Source organism: Cinclus cinclus, chromosome 4, assembly GCF_963662255.1.
Source record: "Cinclus cinclus chromosome 4, bCinCin1.1, whole genome shotgun sequence".
Classification (NCBI taxonomy): domain Eukaryota; kingdom Metazoa; phylum Chordata; class Aves; order Passeriformes; family Cinclidae; genus Cinclus; species Cinclus cinclus.
The window spans coordinates 55981543-55996808 of record NC_085049.1 but is presented as its reverse complement, the minus strand read 5'-3'; the positions used below and the strand labels follow the sequence as shown (position 1 = coordinate 55996808).

At 40.5% G+C, this 15266-nt stretch overlaps 1 protein-coding gene across 3 annotated transcripts in view; it reads left to right on the top strand.

The window, feature by feature from the left end:
* The window catches only part of LARGE1 (LARGE xylosyl- and glucuronyltransferase 1), a 186127-nt gene that overhangs the window by 70296 nt on the left and 100565 nt on the right, over window positions 1–15266 (top strand). The gene's annotated exons all lie outside the window — the stretch shown is intronic.

The following is a 15266-nucleotide window of genomic DNA, read 5'->3' as shown; positions in this document are numbered from 1 at the left end:
TACACTTCATTGTTAAACATGGAATCTTGTGTCAGTTCCCTCACAGGGAAATACAGGCATTAAATCCATTGTGATCTGCACTGTCCCAGAGCAGAAGGAACAGCCGATAAGGCAGTACTGTGTGTGATGATGGGTGGAATACAGATGAGATGAATTTGTTTTCCCAGATGTTGCCTGACACACTTATGACAACATCAGGTGAACTGAGGAAGGCAGAATGTAGAATGAGCAGTTGCCTGCTCTGCTGTGAGTAAATGGCCCAGATACACAGTCTCTTCATCACTGATAGAGCTGAAAAGCCATCTCCTTTAAATAGTTAAGCCCACATGTGCTGCAATTGATTTATGAACTTGAAGGGATGGTGAATAGGTTTTTGTAGTTGATAAATATTTGATCTGAAAGGGAAATATGAGAAGCCCCATTCTTTGCTATATATATGAACAATATACCAGCTTTTACTGTTCCCAGAAACAGCGGACCACAAATCTGAGTACCAGAGCTGCATTAGGTGATTTCCTATCAGAAATGTTAATGTCTGCACACTCAGTCAAAATCTGTGGTCTGATCCAGCACAACCAAACTCAGATATGCATGGCATAAAGATCCCCTATGTTTGGGCATTTACTGCAGTATGAGATGAGTTGCTTCTTAGCCACTGTCATCTGAACTTTGAAGACAATTTTCTAGGTCAGATACTGACACCATTTGGACGGGCATCACAAAATACTCTGAGTTAGAAGGGACCCACAAGGATCATCGAGTCCAGCTCTTAAGTGAAAGGTCCATAGAGAGATTGAGCCCATGACCTTGGTGTTATTAGCATCACGCTCTAGCCAGCTGAGCTAGTGGGCAAGGGCAGTGAGATTTAAACAGAAAAATAAAGTTTAATTCTTTAATTATGATTGTAGTATGGTTGGCTCTCAGGGCTATACCTATGTGCACCCCCAGTGCACTTGAATTCTCACAGTGGTCCAGGAGCTCCCAGGCTGCTTGTGTGCACAGATGAGATAGAGGACTGGTTTGAGACAGCAGCCCAAGTTGAAACCAGGTGATTGATGGAACTTCTAGCACAGTAAGTATTTGACTGCTTGTTACAGGAGCAGTCCTGGTGGGAATTTCAGACAGTTCTTGAGATTTCCCAGGCAGACCCTGCTGTGCCTAGACCAATTTGTATGCTTGAGCATGTCGATTAACATCCTGGGCAAAGAATCTGGCTGTCCCAGATATTCACAGACAGTTTCTGCTGCAAAGTTAATCAATTGTACAAGAGTAAGAAAATCAATAGGAGCAGTTCCTGCATGTGTAGAAATGATCATGTAGGACAGTCTTTTGTACATGCTTAAGATAGTTAGGAAATGTTTTGTACACAGATTAAGGTGATCTATAGTGACACAGTATACATATCTTGCAGTGGTCAGGTAGGACCATGGGTCAGCTGGGTTACCAAAATTGTACAGAGGCATGTTTTAGGGAGTTTCACCCCATCCAGCTAGGGTGACCCTGTAAGAACCCTTGCTATGGAGACTCCCTTTACCATCCAGGCAGCAAGCAAGTGTCCTGTCTGGTACATTGTATTGTCCATGCAAAAATTATTGTAAAAAATCCCAATAATGTTAGCTGTTTAAAAGTGTGCTCAGTATGTGAGTGCCTTGGCAGAAAATGGACCAAAAGCAACTCAAATGCTATCAAATCTTTGGATACCAGCAGATGCTCTTCCAGTGAATGATAGTAGTAATTGGGCTGTATGTATCGTAATATTGCCATATACCAGTTTTGGAACCATGATCAAACAAATACTTCTAACAGAATGGCAGCTACCACCAGCTGAGCATGGGAGAGAGGGATTCTGATGGGCAGTTGGGAAGATGTGAGAGTGTATTTGATGAACACATTGTTAGCTTGGTGTTTTTCACATCAATTTAAGAGGGTGACAACAATAGCAGTGTTGATAAAGCCTTGAACAGTAGAATTAGTCAGCATTCTCCTGCCTTCCACCATCTTCCTAGTCAAGATGTTCCACTGGATGTTGCAGCCATCTATAACAATCTATCTACAGTAATAGTGACTGACTCCTAAACTATCATGGGTTGTAAGGGTTTGACTGCATTTGCATTGCACTGCATGCAGATTATTTATTGTTAAGGGCAGCATAGAGTTGTTTATCTGTGAAGTAGTTCACTGTGTGCCTCAGAAGCAAACACACCAAAGTTAAAAAGCAGAAGTACACTAGTACACTACTTTCCTTCATTTCTTTTCCACTTCATAATGCAAGATCTAATTGCTATTAATACAATACAGAATGAGAAACCCAGCATCTGTTTGTGTTTACGTTCATTTATGCAGCTCTAAGTATTCACTTAAAGTGTTTCTACAGCACTGAGGTTTTGATCTAAAACTGCCAGGTGTTAGGGGGGCTTGCAGTGCTCCTGCATTTCACCAGCCTTTTGTCTTTCTGTGAACTGACCTACTGCCCATGTCATTGAAATAGTAGGCACAGACTGCTGTTTCTTCCTGTCTTTTCCCCTTCTCTATATTTTTTTTAGATACGCAAATTCAAAATTTTGGAAAACAAAGTCTATAATCACAACATTTTACAGGTTTTTATAACTCGTGTGGCTTAGTTTTAGACTTGAATTTCCCCTTTATAATTGAGATTTTGTGTATTTGCTAATGGATGTATTGAATGCTAGAGACCTGAAGTCTCAGGTGATAAAATAACTTGTAGCTGTAGCACAAGGCTACCATGTTAAGAGCAAGGTCTTTTATCCATGGTTTTCAGTACAGATGACTGGAAATTAACAGGCCTGGTTTTGTAAGCCAAGATATTTTCCTTCAGACTGTTCGGGAGGAAATTAGTATCCACCAAGGAACAGATAGCAATTCAAACTCGCCAGCACAGTGGAACCTTTGTGAAGAGGTCAGAATCTATCCTGCTATCCTGAGTAGCCCAAGCAGTGCTTCCTCTGTCCTCACAGTCCCTCTTCTGCACAAAAAACAAAAAAACAAAAAAACAAAGAAAGCAACTTTGGAGACTGTTCTTTAGTTGTATTTTTCATTATTGTTCAGACCTAAATATGAAGAAAGTAATTTTACATAAAATCAAACCGGGTCTTACATTTCTACCTGTTCTGAACAGGTCTTCAGAAAGAAGTGCCATGGAGATCTCTGAGGTTGGTCAGAAACTGGTCATGATGATGGGGCTCAGTGCCTTTCTGACTTAGCAGTTGTCATCTGCTTAGTGACATGTAGCTTTCATGAGCAATGTCACCTCTGATTCTGTGGAGGGAGGCAAGATATCAAGCACGGAATAGTTTCTTGCAGATTTTTATGTAGTTTCTGTTCAGATTTAGTGATATAATCAGTTAATTTGAGATTTAGAACTGTTAGAGTTTGGTATACTGAGATGAAGCCCAGTGTGATGCAAGAAGGTGCAGTATTTCCTGGAGCTCTTTCAAGGGTCTCAGTCTGCCTCCTGTGTTACATTGTGCAGTGCTTCTGCTATTCCAGAAGAAAGCCTCATGTGTGACTTTGTAAACCCCTTGTACTTTCCTACTGTTGTTTGAAAAAACATTGGAGTTCTGTGTTAGTTTATAATTCAGTTCTGATTGCTGTGGGCCTCTCTGTAGCTCCACATTTTTTCTTGATTCTAGGGAAAAGCAGTACAGTTATTCTGTTCCATGTCCACCAGGAAGGCAGGATAGCTGCTCTTTGTAACATATGTTGAGTGAGGACTAAGGAAATAGCTCTCTTCCATTTAACATCACCCACATTTGTATCATAGTGGCTGACTGTGACATTTCAACAGCAAGGATTTTTGTTTGGCATTCAGCTTCTTAAACATTGCTCATTGCAGCAACATGTGCTGCACCTCCGGGGAAGGCAATTTTAGCAGAGAACGAGAAAAAGATGAATAACTGCACATGAGATTTTCCAAAAATTATTCAGTTTGACAAAAATTAAAAAGCATGCTCTGGGAAAGCCTAAAAAAGACACAATGTCTCAAACTAACCTGGGCAGCTGTCATTTGTTCCATGTGTCCCCTTTACAGCACCTGCTTTCTCAGAACATTATCATCCACCTGTGAGAAATTGGAGCATTTTTCTGTCCTAACCTTGGATGTACAGAAGTTATTTGGACACTTTGATCTGCATGGGGGTATAGGTTGTATATCCCCTTTACTTGCTGGGGTGAGTTAATGGTCATCCTGTGCTCCAGTGCAATTTCTTTCTTTGGCACCTGGAGGTAAAAAAGCTGGGAAGACATACAATGACTGAAGTTAGATGGTCTTAGATCTTAATGGCTTTTCACTTGCTCACATGGACACCTCCTTGTCAAAGGGCATTTGTTTACTCATAGAAGAGCAGCATTGACTGTTGAAGTAATTCCTAGTGAGGATCAGTACTGATGTGAGCATTTTATCAAAATATTTAGTGAGCCTTGCTTCTAGATTTACAAAGAACTGAAGTATATGCATTTACTGAATATATGATATATACTGATACACTGATGTGTATCCATGTCTGATTGGTAAGTTGGAAAAGATAGGAGGCTTCAAGGACTCCAAGAATATTCTTGGTTCACAACCAGGGAGCTGAAATGGTTAGATTTCCTCATTTGTAAAGCCTGTGGTACAGGCTTATTTCTGAGAAGCATCTGAGATTCAGGGATGTGGTGGGCAGTAGATCAGATGTGGGCCACTTCCAATGGAGCAGTTCAGCAGGCAGTGTAGACACCAAGTATTCTGAAGGGCTGGGGCTGAAATAGTCATTCTTGTGGAGAAAAATGATGTTCACCTTGTCTGGGCACACCTTTTTGTGTGACGTGTTTTCACAGCACTGGAAATGACAAAGTCGTGCTGTGTGCCTGGCACAACACGAGCACACACTGAAGTCACTCTTCTCATAGGTCTTCTGAAACCATCTCAGTCCAGGCAAGGGTGTCCAGGCTGATTTTAATCTCAATACTTGCTATAAAGGGGGGGAGGGGGGGAATCTGTAATTACATTCTTAGTGAAATGCCATTGGCATCACCTCTTATTGGGTCAACTTGGTATGGGAACATTTGAACTTCTAAATTGAGAAACTTTGTTTCTGTTAGTGGAGTTATCACTTTTCAGGTCTATCTGCAGTTCTACAAAGTTTCATTTTTTGAGATATGTAGTAAGGTTATTAATGAGGTGCTACTCCTTCTAATAACAAAGGAGAACACTTTTTCACCTTCTGTCACATTTGCTGCTTCTTGCACTAGGTTAGTGTTAGTTTTGCTTGTTCATAATTGTCATACCTTTTATCCTTTATTATTATTTTTATTCTAGATGTACTCCTGGAGCGTTTTCGTTCCCAGGAGTTTTGACATATTATAATACTTAGCACTGGAGAAAAGAACACTGCTTCATGCAGTTTTTGCCATGAACCAATAATTGTGATATAAGACGTTCCACTCACATGGCTTCCAACTCTGCAGAGTGGAGGATGATTTGTTTTCCCTCAAATTCTTTGCTTTTGGTGAAAATGAGAGACTTAAGAGTTCTTTATGGGATATAGCATTTATTCCACAGGTTGAATGTGTGTTCTACCCACTAATGGCCTTTTTTGGTGCAGCATTTTCAGCTGTTGAAGTTCTACTATTCTTACTCTTTAGGCAGAAACAGTAAAAAGTTTAGTCTGAAGAAAGGTGATTTTACTGGTGAGATGCCCTATATTAGGTAGGGATTTACTTCTGAATAGAAGAATGGGTCGTTTTTCTGATCTGTATTTGCTATGTTTTGACTTTGTGTTAGGGTATCAGAGATCTGGTGGAAGCTGCATTCCCACATCCTTTCCACAAACCATCCTAGGACATCAGGGAAGCTCTTAATTGAAAGGGGCACTGGAAGAGGCTCCCCAGGGTCATGTCACCAAGCTCTTGAACTCTGGTCATGACACCAAGGCTGACCATGGACAAACCTGTTAGTCATTTGGTTTACTTTTAAGTAGTCCTGTGAGGAGCAGGGAGTTGCACTCAATGATTCTTATGGGTCCCATCTAACTTGAGATAGTCTGTGATGCTGTGATTCTTTATTTTGCAGCTCTGGCTGTTGAATACTGTTTCGTATGGATACTGGAATGGGGATCTTTCAGGCTTAAAAGTGTGGGAAGTCATTCCCTCGACATTCTTGGTGTCTGGTTGAGAATGACAGTACGCATTCTAACTGGTATTTTAGACCTGCAATCTCCTGCCAGGCATTACTTGGTTAGTAATAGTTGCTGTAACTGTTCTGCAGCCTTCTTCCATCACCCTTAAAAAAGAAAGAATCCCACTTCATATGCATTTTTTTGTCACTGAGTTCCAGCTGTTGTCTATCCAACAAAACATGTTTTTATGCAGGATATGCTGTTGCTTTTTATTCTGGAGAGTGCATCTTGATGACACCTGTTTGTTATCCTGACATCGTGCAAAATGCAGGTTGTGTGCCTCTGGGCTTTGACCTCAAGAGCTGCATGGAAATGTGCTAGAAATGGAATGGCTGCAGCTAATGTATATGTACTTGCCTAGTTACTGAAGTGAAAAAGCTGACAGTGATAATATTTTCATGGATTTGTATCTTCCCTGATGAATTAGCACAAAGAGCTTGTTGATTGCGTTCAGTAGCAAATTAAAGTGAGCAATTGATCTTTCTTATCTTTCCATACAGATGAAGCGAGAAGGGCAGCCATGAGTTTTCACCACTGGGCAAATTCCAGCCGCATCCACCTGTCAGTCAGCTTTTAGCAGAAAGCTCTGGCTTCCTGCCATTTTATCTGCTTCAGCTTGTTTGTCTCTTTTCACTCATTCGCTAACAGGAAGAAGGAAAAAAAAAAAAAAAGGCTTTATTTTATCTTCTAGGGAAGATTTGTAGTTTTGCCTCTTCTTTGTAGTTTTGCCTCCCACCTTTGCAGAGGTGGGACTGGGAGGTTGGTGTTTGGCTGGTTCTCACTGAGCTCTCTAGGGATGCTCAGACCCTTTTAGGTCTTCCACCCTTGACTGCTGCACTGAAAACAGCTGGGGTTGATGCCAGAGGCCTCAAAGGAACAAGAAACAGCACTAACTGAGACTGGGCAGACTTTCCCATTCTGCAGTCTCATCTTGCACAAATGAAGAGAGGAAAACAAAGAGGGCATTCAGCGTTTTGGAGATAGCAAGAAAGAGTGAAGAAATTCAGAAAGTCTCAAATGAGAGTAAAGAAAAGGATTCAAATAGAAGCTGGCCATTTGAGTTTGATGGAGCTAACTAAGGTAGGAGAAAAGCCAGCTAAATACCTAAGGGTAGGGAGACAGTCCTTAAAGATCCCAGTAGGTGAATTATCCTTTCTTTTCTCAAGAAGCTGTATGGCTGAATGTCTTGCAACCTCAATGCTAGAGACCAAAAAAAAAAAAAAACAAAACAAAACAAAAACCACCCAACAAAACAAGCTAAAAACCCCCAAACACATCAGTTTTACTTTTTGTCTGCAGTTGCATCCATATAAAGCATGGATAAGCTCTTGGCACCCTCAGTTAATCTTGTTGTTAAAGAAGTTGTTTTGAAGAAGGATCTTTAAATCAGGTTTTTCCCACTTACCTGCCCTTTGTGTGCACGTGTACATTGGTGAGAGATTTGGAAAGAAAATAAAAAGAAAAAGTCCTCAACATCAGTCAGACTGTGTTATGGACTTTGGTACAGAGATGAAAATTAATTTGCAGTTATTTTCCTTTGCTGTATGCTGGTGCTGATTTTGGAGTTTTGTTTGTTCTGCCTTTCTAATATCTAATCTTCTTTCCAGTTGTGGCTTGCTTTATGGTTTCTGCATTTGCTCTACGTTATCCAGGACCCAGAGGTTCAAATAATCATCCATTTCTATCTCAACCTTTTTGCTAACTGTTATTTGTATCCAGCCTTGTTGCGCACATATGTGGAAGACATCCTCTGTTTCTTAAAGTGAAAGATGAGACAGAATCCTATTAAAGTCAGCAGTGTTTCTGTAACAAGCAAGAAGAGCCACAAAGGCCAGCAGAAATAGAAAAATTATTTTAGCAGAGATGTATAAATTCCTTTCTCCTTACAATTGTTTCTTAGAGCAAGTTATTATTGTTTCTTAAAATACTCAGAAACCAGAAATTCTGAACTTAGAAGTTACCCAGCTTTGCTGGATTTTTGGTTTCCTTGACAACCATTCATATAAATAGTAAGGACTTGTTATGGGGGGAATATCAGTGCAATCAAAATCCATGAATCACCCAGGAAAAAACGAAATTCAATGTGGAAGGTACAAGTTATCCAGCAAACATTAATAGAAGAGTCTGGTTTTTGTTTAAATAAGGCTCTTCTGTTAATGTTTGCTGGATGCCTGACAAGGATGGAGCAAAGGCAGTGATTTTCTGAAGGTGAGATGCAATGATACTGCTTTTGGCATTCCTTCTGAGAAAACTGTTAGTAATGACAGTAATCGTCTTCTTCCTTCTCTCAGGATCTTTGATGACTTTGAATTTCTCAATCTAGGTTGTTTCTATTATTATTATTATTATTATTATTATTATTATTATTATTATGGTTATATAAAAAAGAAATGTGCTAAAGAAAGGCTTGAATGTTTAGTCATATTTAAATGCTAACCTATTTGTCTGCTTCCTCAATGATTCAGTTAACCCAGTCTCTGCAACAAGGTGTTGATACTGCTCTTCTGGAAGCATCAGAGTGAGAAAGAATGATCAGTCACATGTCCCTGCAAAGAGCTTAGGTATTGTGAGGTATAGTCAGTGTAAAATGGGAAGGATTACCCTAGAACTAATCCTGGTTGGTGCTAGTGCTGCTGGAATTGTGACTCAAGTTTCAGGAATGTGGGAAGAGGCATGGCGTGTATTCACAGCAGGATGAAGTTCTCCCTGTGTGAAAAAGAGTGATGAGAAAAAACGTGCATCTAGAAAAATTCCTGTCCTGTGCCTGCGAATCAGTCTTATTCAGTTACCCCCTCTTTTTTATGTTTTATGTTGCAAGTCACAAAATACGGTCATCATTAAAGTGGTGGCAGTGTTTTCCTCCAGTTTAGAAGAGACATGAAAGCCCCAGCTCTGTTAGCTTGGTCTTAAATGAAGGCCACATGCTTTAAAAAACCAATATCTTGCTACTTGTAGTGTTCATAGTAGCAGCAAAGTACTAAGCAAGTAATGAAAAAAGCTGTGAAAACAAGTTGTCAGCTGTGTCTAGAAAGTTATTTATCCAATCTGAGGAAATGACAATTTTTATTGTTATCTGATTCACACATCAGAATTTCAGGGTTGTTTCCCATGCCTGGGACATTTGTAAGGGCTGCCTGGAGCCAGCAGCTACAAAAGACTGGCTGATTTTCCTCTGCAGAGATCCCTCCCTCTACAGTTCTTTCACCATGTAGATTGTGCTGCTTTTCAGATCAGTGTCAGATGCAATTCAGCTACAACTCGTGCAGATTTAAAATACTCCGTGCTTTTGATGTGGCCTGGAAGTTCACCTGGCTCTGTTCACCTCCTTTTAAGATTTTGAAGTTAGTTTATGATGTGACTGATGCAGTTTTCAAGGAAGATAGTGCCTGTGTCGAAGTTGGTTAAGAGGAAGTAGATGCTGAATACTTCTGGATATCCATGTTTCCATTGAGTCATTTACTACAAAAGCTGATTCACATTTCTTTTTATTTTAACCAGTCTGTTCTGGATGCTTGGTATTTTTAATGGTAAAACCTGGCATGAAGGCTCTGGGGAGGCAAAATCTACAGACTGCATTTTCTACTTCCCTCTGCCTTTTCTGTTTTCTTAGTTCTTCTGTTTGCTGCTGGCTGTTTCTCCAGCACAGGGAATCATGTTGGTGGCACCTTGTGCCTCCAGGGCTGCTGATTTTCAGCCTGCTGCCATCACCTCAGCCAGCCTGACCTGCAGCCTCCTGCAAGGCACTGACCTTCGTGGGGCTTTTGTGGATCCAGCCGAGCAGCAAAGGTTTCTTTGATTTGGAGTGGGGAGGGGGATACTATGTCATAGCTCTGGATTATTTTGACTGATTTTCTTTTTCCCTCCCAAGCATATGTAGGAAGATGCGGTGAATGTAGTGACAAAATCAATATGGTATTGAAGGTTGCATTTTTCCAGGGCAAAGCTCTTAAGGACAGAGAAGGACAGGGGAAACACTTTATCAGCCAAAATGCCATCTTACCATGCTGAACAAGGAGCACTTTTTGTAGCTCAGAGGGTTCTATGGTCCTATATATTCTGTGGGACAGTGAGGAATTTCATTAAGTAAATGGAAAAAAACAGTATTTAACAGAGAATGGGATCTTGACAGCAGACTCATGAAGTTCAACAAGAAGTGCAAAATCTTGCACCTGGACATTACCCCATGTACCTAGCTGGACATGCTAACGGCTGACCAGCTAGAAAGCAGCTTGGCAGAAAAGGATCTGGGGATCCTGGTGGACACCAGGTCGAAAGTGAGCCAGGAGTTTGCCCTTGCAACAATGACAGCATTAGATGAAACCTTGGCAGCAGATGAAGGGACCTGACCCTTCACCTCTGCTCAGCACTGGAGGGCTGGGTCTAGGCTGAGTTCTGGGCACCTCAGTACAAGAGACACATGAAAATACCAGAGAATCCAGCCAAGGGCCACTAAGGTGGTGAAGGGATGGAGCCATCTGACATGCAAGGAAAGGTGAGAGAACTGGGACTGTTCATCCAGAGAAGAGAAGGCTTGGAGGGGGATCTTATCATTGGGCATAAATACTTGGAGGGAGAGTGTGGAAAAAAGGGCCAGGCTCTTTTCAGAGGTGCCCAGTGACAGAACAAGGGGCAGTGGGCACAAACTGAAATACAGGAGGGGCCCTCTGGACATCAGGAAACATTCTTTTACTGTGAGGGTAACCAAGCTCTGGCACAGGGTGCCCAGTGAGACTGTGGAGTCCCCGTCCTAGGACATAGTCAAAAGCCATCTGGACAAGGTCCTGTGCCACTGGCTCTGGGTGGCCGTGCTTCCCAGGGGGAGGTTGGACCAAATGACTCCCAGAGGACCCTTCCAAGCTCGTTCTGTTGTTTTGTGATGCCGTGTGGAATACAACCCGTTCATCAGGAAAAGTCAGGATAGAACTTTCTTCTGGTAGGGTGGTAATCAGAAGTTGTTAACAGGGGAAATGCTTTTAGAACGGAAACTTTTATTTATAGAAAGGAAATGCAGTCTTAAGTTTATGCAGTTGCTATCTAAAACTTTTTTGAGAGCTTTTTTTAATGTCACTATTATATATCACCTTCCAATCCAAGAAGCATGTAGCGAATCAGGCTATTAGGCTTTCTGTCAACCTCCAGTCTTCAGATAAGATGGTAAACAAGAAACATCTACAGTCCTACAGTCCCATATGGCCTTAATTTAGCTTTCCTCTGCTTTTGTGTTTGCTACTGTTTCAATGCTTCAGTCTGTGTATATGTAAAAAAAGCACTAAGGTAAGAAAGCAAATACATCATCCCTTTTCTTGTGCTTCACCTCACTGCTGTGTTTATCATGATTTTACTAATGCAGAGAAGAGAAGGATAAGGGCAGCAAAGTCATATTTGCAAAGTATCTTGGTATACAAACTGAAAGCCTTTAAGAGCATGAGGTTTAAATAGAAATATAATAATGGAATATAATGAGTTGGACTTTTACCAGATATGAAACTGTATCCTAATTCAACCTAATTCACAGATGAAAAATCCACCAAAAGTTATTAATCAACAAAAATGCCACCAGTAGCTCCAAAATTTGGTGCAGCTCACTGCAGGATGGGAATCTGTATGGGGGCAGTATTGGTGTCGAGTTCCCCTGGGTTTATATTCTTCAGTAGGCATCTGCCACCATCCACTATATGATGCTACAGAGCTCAGTGGTTGATTGTTCTGACACAATACAGGCACTCCAGAGTTTTTTGTCCTTCTGTGTTGGTCACTGTCATTCTGTTCAGGCTGGTACTGTTTTCCAAATTATTTTATGCTGTGTCTACAAGTCCAAGCCTCCATCCCTTCCAAAGAGGCTCCAGTGGAACAGTCAGTATTCACCTGGGATGCCTGGGCAAGTTTCCCCATAATCTGTTTGTGGGGGGAAAAAAGCATATTAAAGAAATCATGCTGTTCCCTAAAGAAGTACAGTATAAGAGGCAAAGTCTGGCTGGATATATTTGTGATTACTTGGTACAAGAGTTGTTCTTTGTGAGAATAATGTGTGGGCAGCCAGACGCAAGTGTTTTAAAAAATAAAAATACCTAAGTACTTGGGAATCATTATACAATTAATTCACAAACTGAGAGCAAGCCACCATTTCCCCCTCTCTCCATCAAGGAAATGGGAAGCTTGATTTTAAGCTTCACGTCTATATCCGACTTCTCTCTTAAAAACAACGCTTTTGCTAACTGTAATGAGCATTTATACAGTGGTAGCAACTGTGAGAGAGCTGAGTCAGGCTGTGTACAGCAGCTGTGATCTGGTCAGCTTATCCTAGAGATTCAGCACAATTAGGGAAGACACCTGAACACAGAGGCTGTTGTTCCCACCTCTCTGGTGTTTACCAGGTGATCAGTTACATGCTGCATGCAGACTTATGGGCTTGTGATTTTTAAATTCAAATAATTAGGTAATTTGGTTTGTTTTCAGGCTTCAGTTACAAAAGGAATAAAAATGGTTCTGATGAAAGACCTTTAGTGAGTAGATGCTGTTTCAGTTAACTTAAAAAAAAATCAATGTCAGCACCAGCTAAATGCTTTTCTTTACTCTTCTCTCATGAACAAAAACACAGATCTTGAGAGCTAGAGATCCAAGGTGTGCTATTTCTGCTGTACTGGGAATTATACAAATGGCAAAATCTGTCACACTTTTGTTTCTCTCTCTTTTGCTAACTCTACTTTTTAATGTTACTGATGTATCTTCTAGGAATATTTGTTCTGTGAAGCCACTTCTGATGTAGCTTGTTAGCAGATGATTCACAGACATGCAATTTATAGGCCATTTTAACTATCCTAGAGAAACAAAATTGTATTAAATCTTACAGAAAGTATTTAGGCAATAGTTAGAAAAATGGTTGTTCAACAGGAGGCCACACCCTTCTTCTCAGAAGACAGAGAATCTCCTCTTCTTCCTGCCCCCAGCAATGATTTGAGGTGATACAGAATAACCTCCAGGTCCTGGCGGAAACTAGAACAAGGACTAAACACTTATTCCAGTGCTGTGCCTGTGTATTTCTTCTAATAAGACTATGTAGTACCCAGAGTGACCTTCACAGTCCTCTTGTAGTGTAAGGAGTTTTCCTTACCATGATTTCGGAACTGTTACATTATTTGTGAATAGCAAAGCCATGAAGAAATGATGCTCGGGGCTAATTAGGATCTCTGTCTGTGTCTTAGTCAACTCTGCATCACAGGAGAGGAAACTGTGGATAAATTGAACTGATTGAGAGTCCAGGCTTCAACATATGCTCAAACCCAACACGTGCTAGCCAGATGTGATGGACCATTTGGAACAGGGGCTGCCCCTTTCATTTTTAAAAGTGATGCCTTCAGACATTAGGCTTTAGGATGGCAGGCTTTTGGCTTCTGTGTGCCAGAGCAGAAGGAGCTGCCAGACAAGGGTTTCTTCCCTGCAGTGGTACATGGCAGTGCTGTTAGAAATTGGAATCCTGAGAGCAAAAAGGATATCTGCACTTTGAAGGTGATTTACTTTTCCAGACACCTTTTGCCTTCCCTGCTTGTGTCAGGCTATTTATGCAACATATGAACCCCTACCTTATTCAACTTATTTGCATAAACACACTGGGTATTTTTCTGGGGAAATATTTCAGCTAATAAAATGAAGGACATGCCATCCAAAATTAATAACATCGCATTGGGTAAAAGCAAGCTCAAGTCTGTAAAATGTCTAACACTTTCAACGTGTCAGGTATGACTGATCTAGCACAAGGACATCAAGTGGCAGATTCAGAACAGTGTGGTTTGCAGAAGCAAAGTAGATACACCATGATGTGATGGTCCATTCCTAAAGCCACCACGTGGGAAAGCAAGGATCACAAATGAGTTGTGAGGGTGTGAATTTGAAATTATCTCTGTTACATACAGAAGGTGTTTCTGGGGAGCATTGCGTTTTCAACAAACCAACCAAAACTTCACACTTCAGTTTGCACTTTCTGTTTCTATTTTATGAGAATCTGCTTTTCCTGCCTTTCCCCTGAAATTCTTGTCTTTCTCCTTAAAGGTTCATTCTACTTCCCTCTGTCTTTTCAATGAACTTTGCAGTGGGAGAGTGTTCTGCCCTGATACAGGAATCCTGAGAATACAGAGAAAAGTTGTGTGCCATTTTAAAGGGAATAGACAAGGTCAGCTTACATCATCAGAGGCCTTGTTTTGTTATGTTCAGAAAGAAATGTGCTCTAAGCACCTATTATATTACCCTTTCTTCAACCATGCTTCCAACTTCCAAATGTAGGAACTCATTCTCTTACAGAAGGTTTTCTCTAATGATTTTGGGGGAATTTTTTTTTTTGGTGCAAATGTAGTTTCATATGATAAAATTTACAATGGCAGTGAATAGATAAGAGATAGTTAAACAACAGAATAAATCTCCTCCATTTTATGAATACACAGAGTTTCTGCCTACTTTCTCCAGAGTGTAACATGCCAGGAGAAATCCTAAAATCTGTCTCACTCAAGTTTTTGTAGACAAAATACTAAATGAAGTTATTGAGACCACGACTGAATGGAAAACTTAAAATCTGGGAGTTGTAGTGCATGCCCCTTAAAACAAATGAGGAGCTTCAGACAGAGAAATAGGAACTGCTCAAAAACTTCTAATATCCCACTTTAAGCAGAAACTTTTGATATTTGAGAACTCAAGTCTCACAAAAAGAAAACTAAACGCAGGAACATCCTGGTACCAGTAATACAGTGTAGTACTGAATTTAGTCTCCTAACTTTTATCTTAGAAGCTGTACAAATGGGTTTTTTTTAGCTCTTACTGAAGAAATGAAAATGTTTGAGTTTGCCACATTCAGTACATAAAAGCAAAAATGTAAAATGTTTGAGTTTGCCACATTCAATACATAAAAACAAAAATGTGGCTGAAAATTTTCTGTCACTTTCTCTACATTTGAATATGTCTTTGGGACCTCAGTAGGTTTAAGTTAAAGATGTAAGGCTTAAGGAAAATTAGAGTTTGTAAGAAACAATTTTTTTCTTCAATTTTCTGATTCATTATTTCAAATGACTGGCCTTTTGAAATCATGACCACCAATTCTATAAAAAA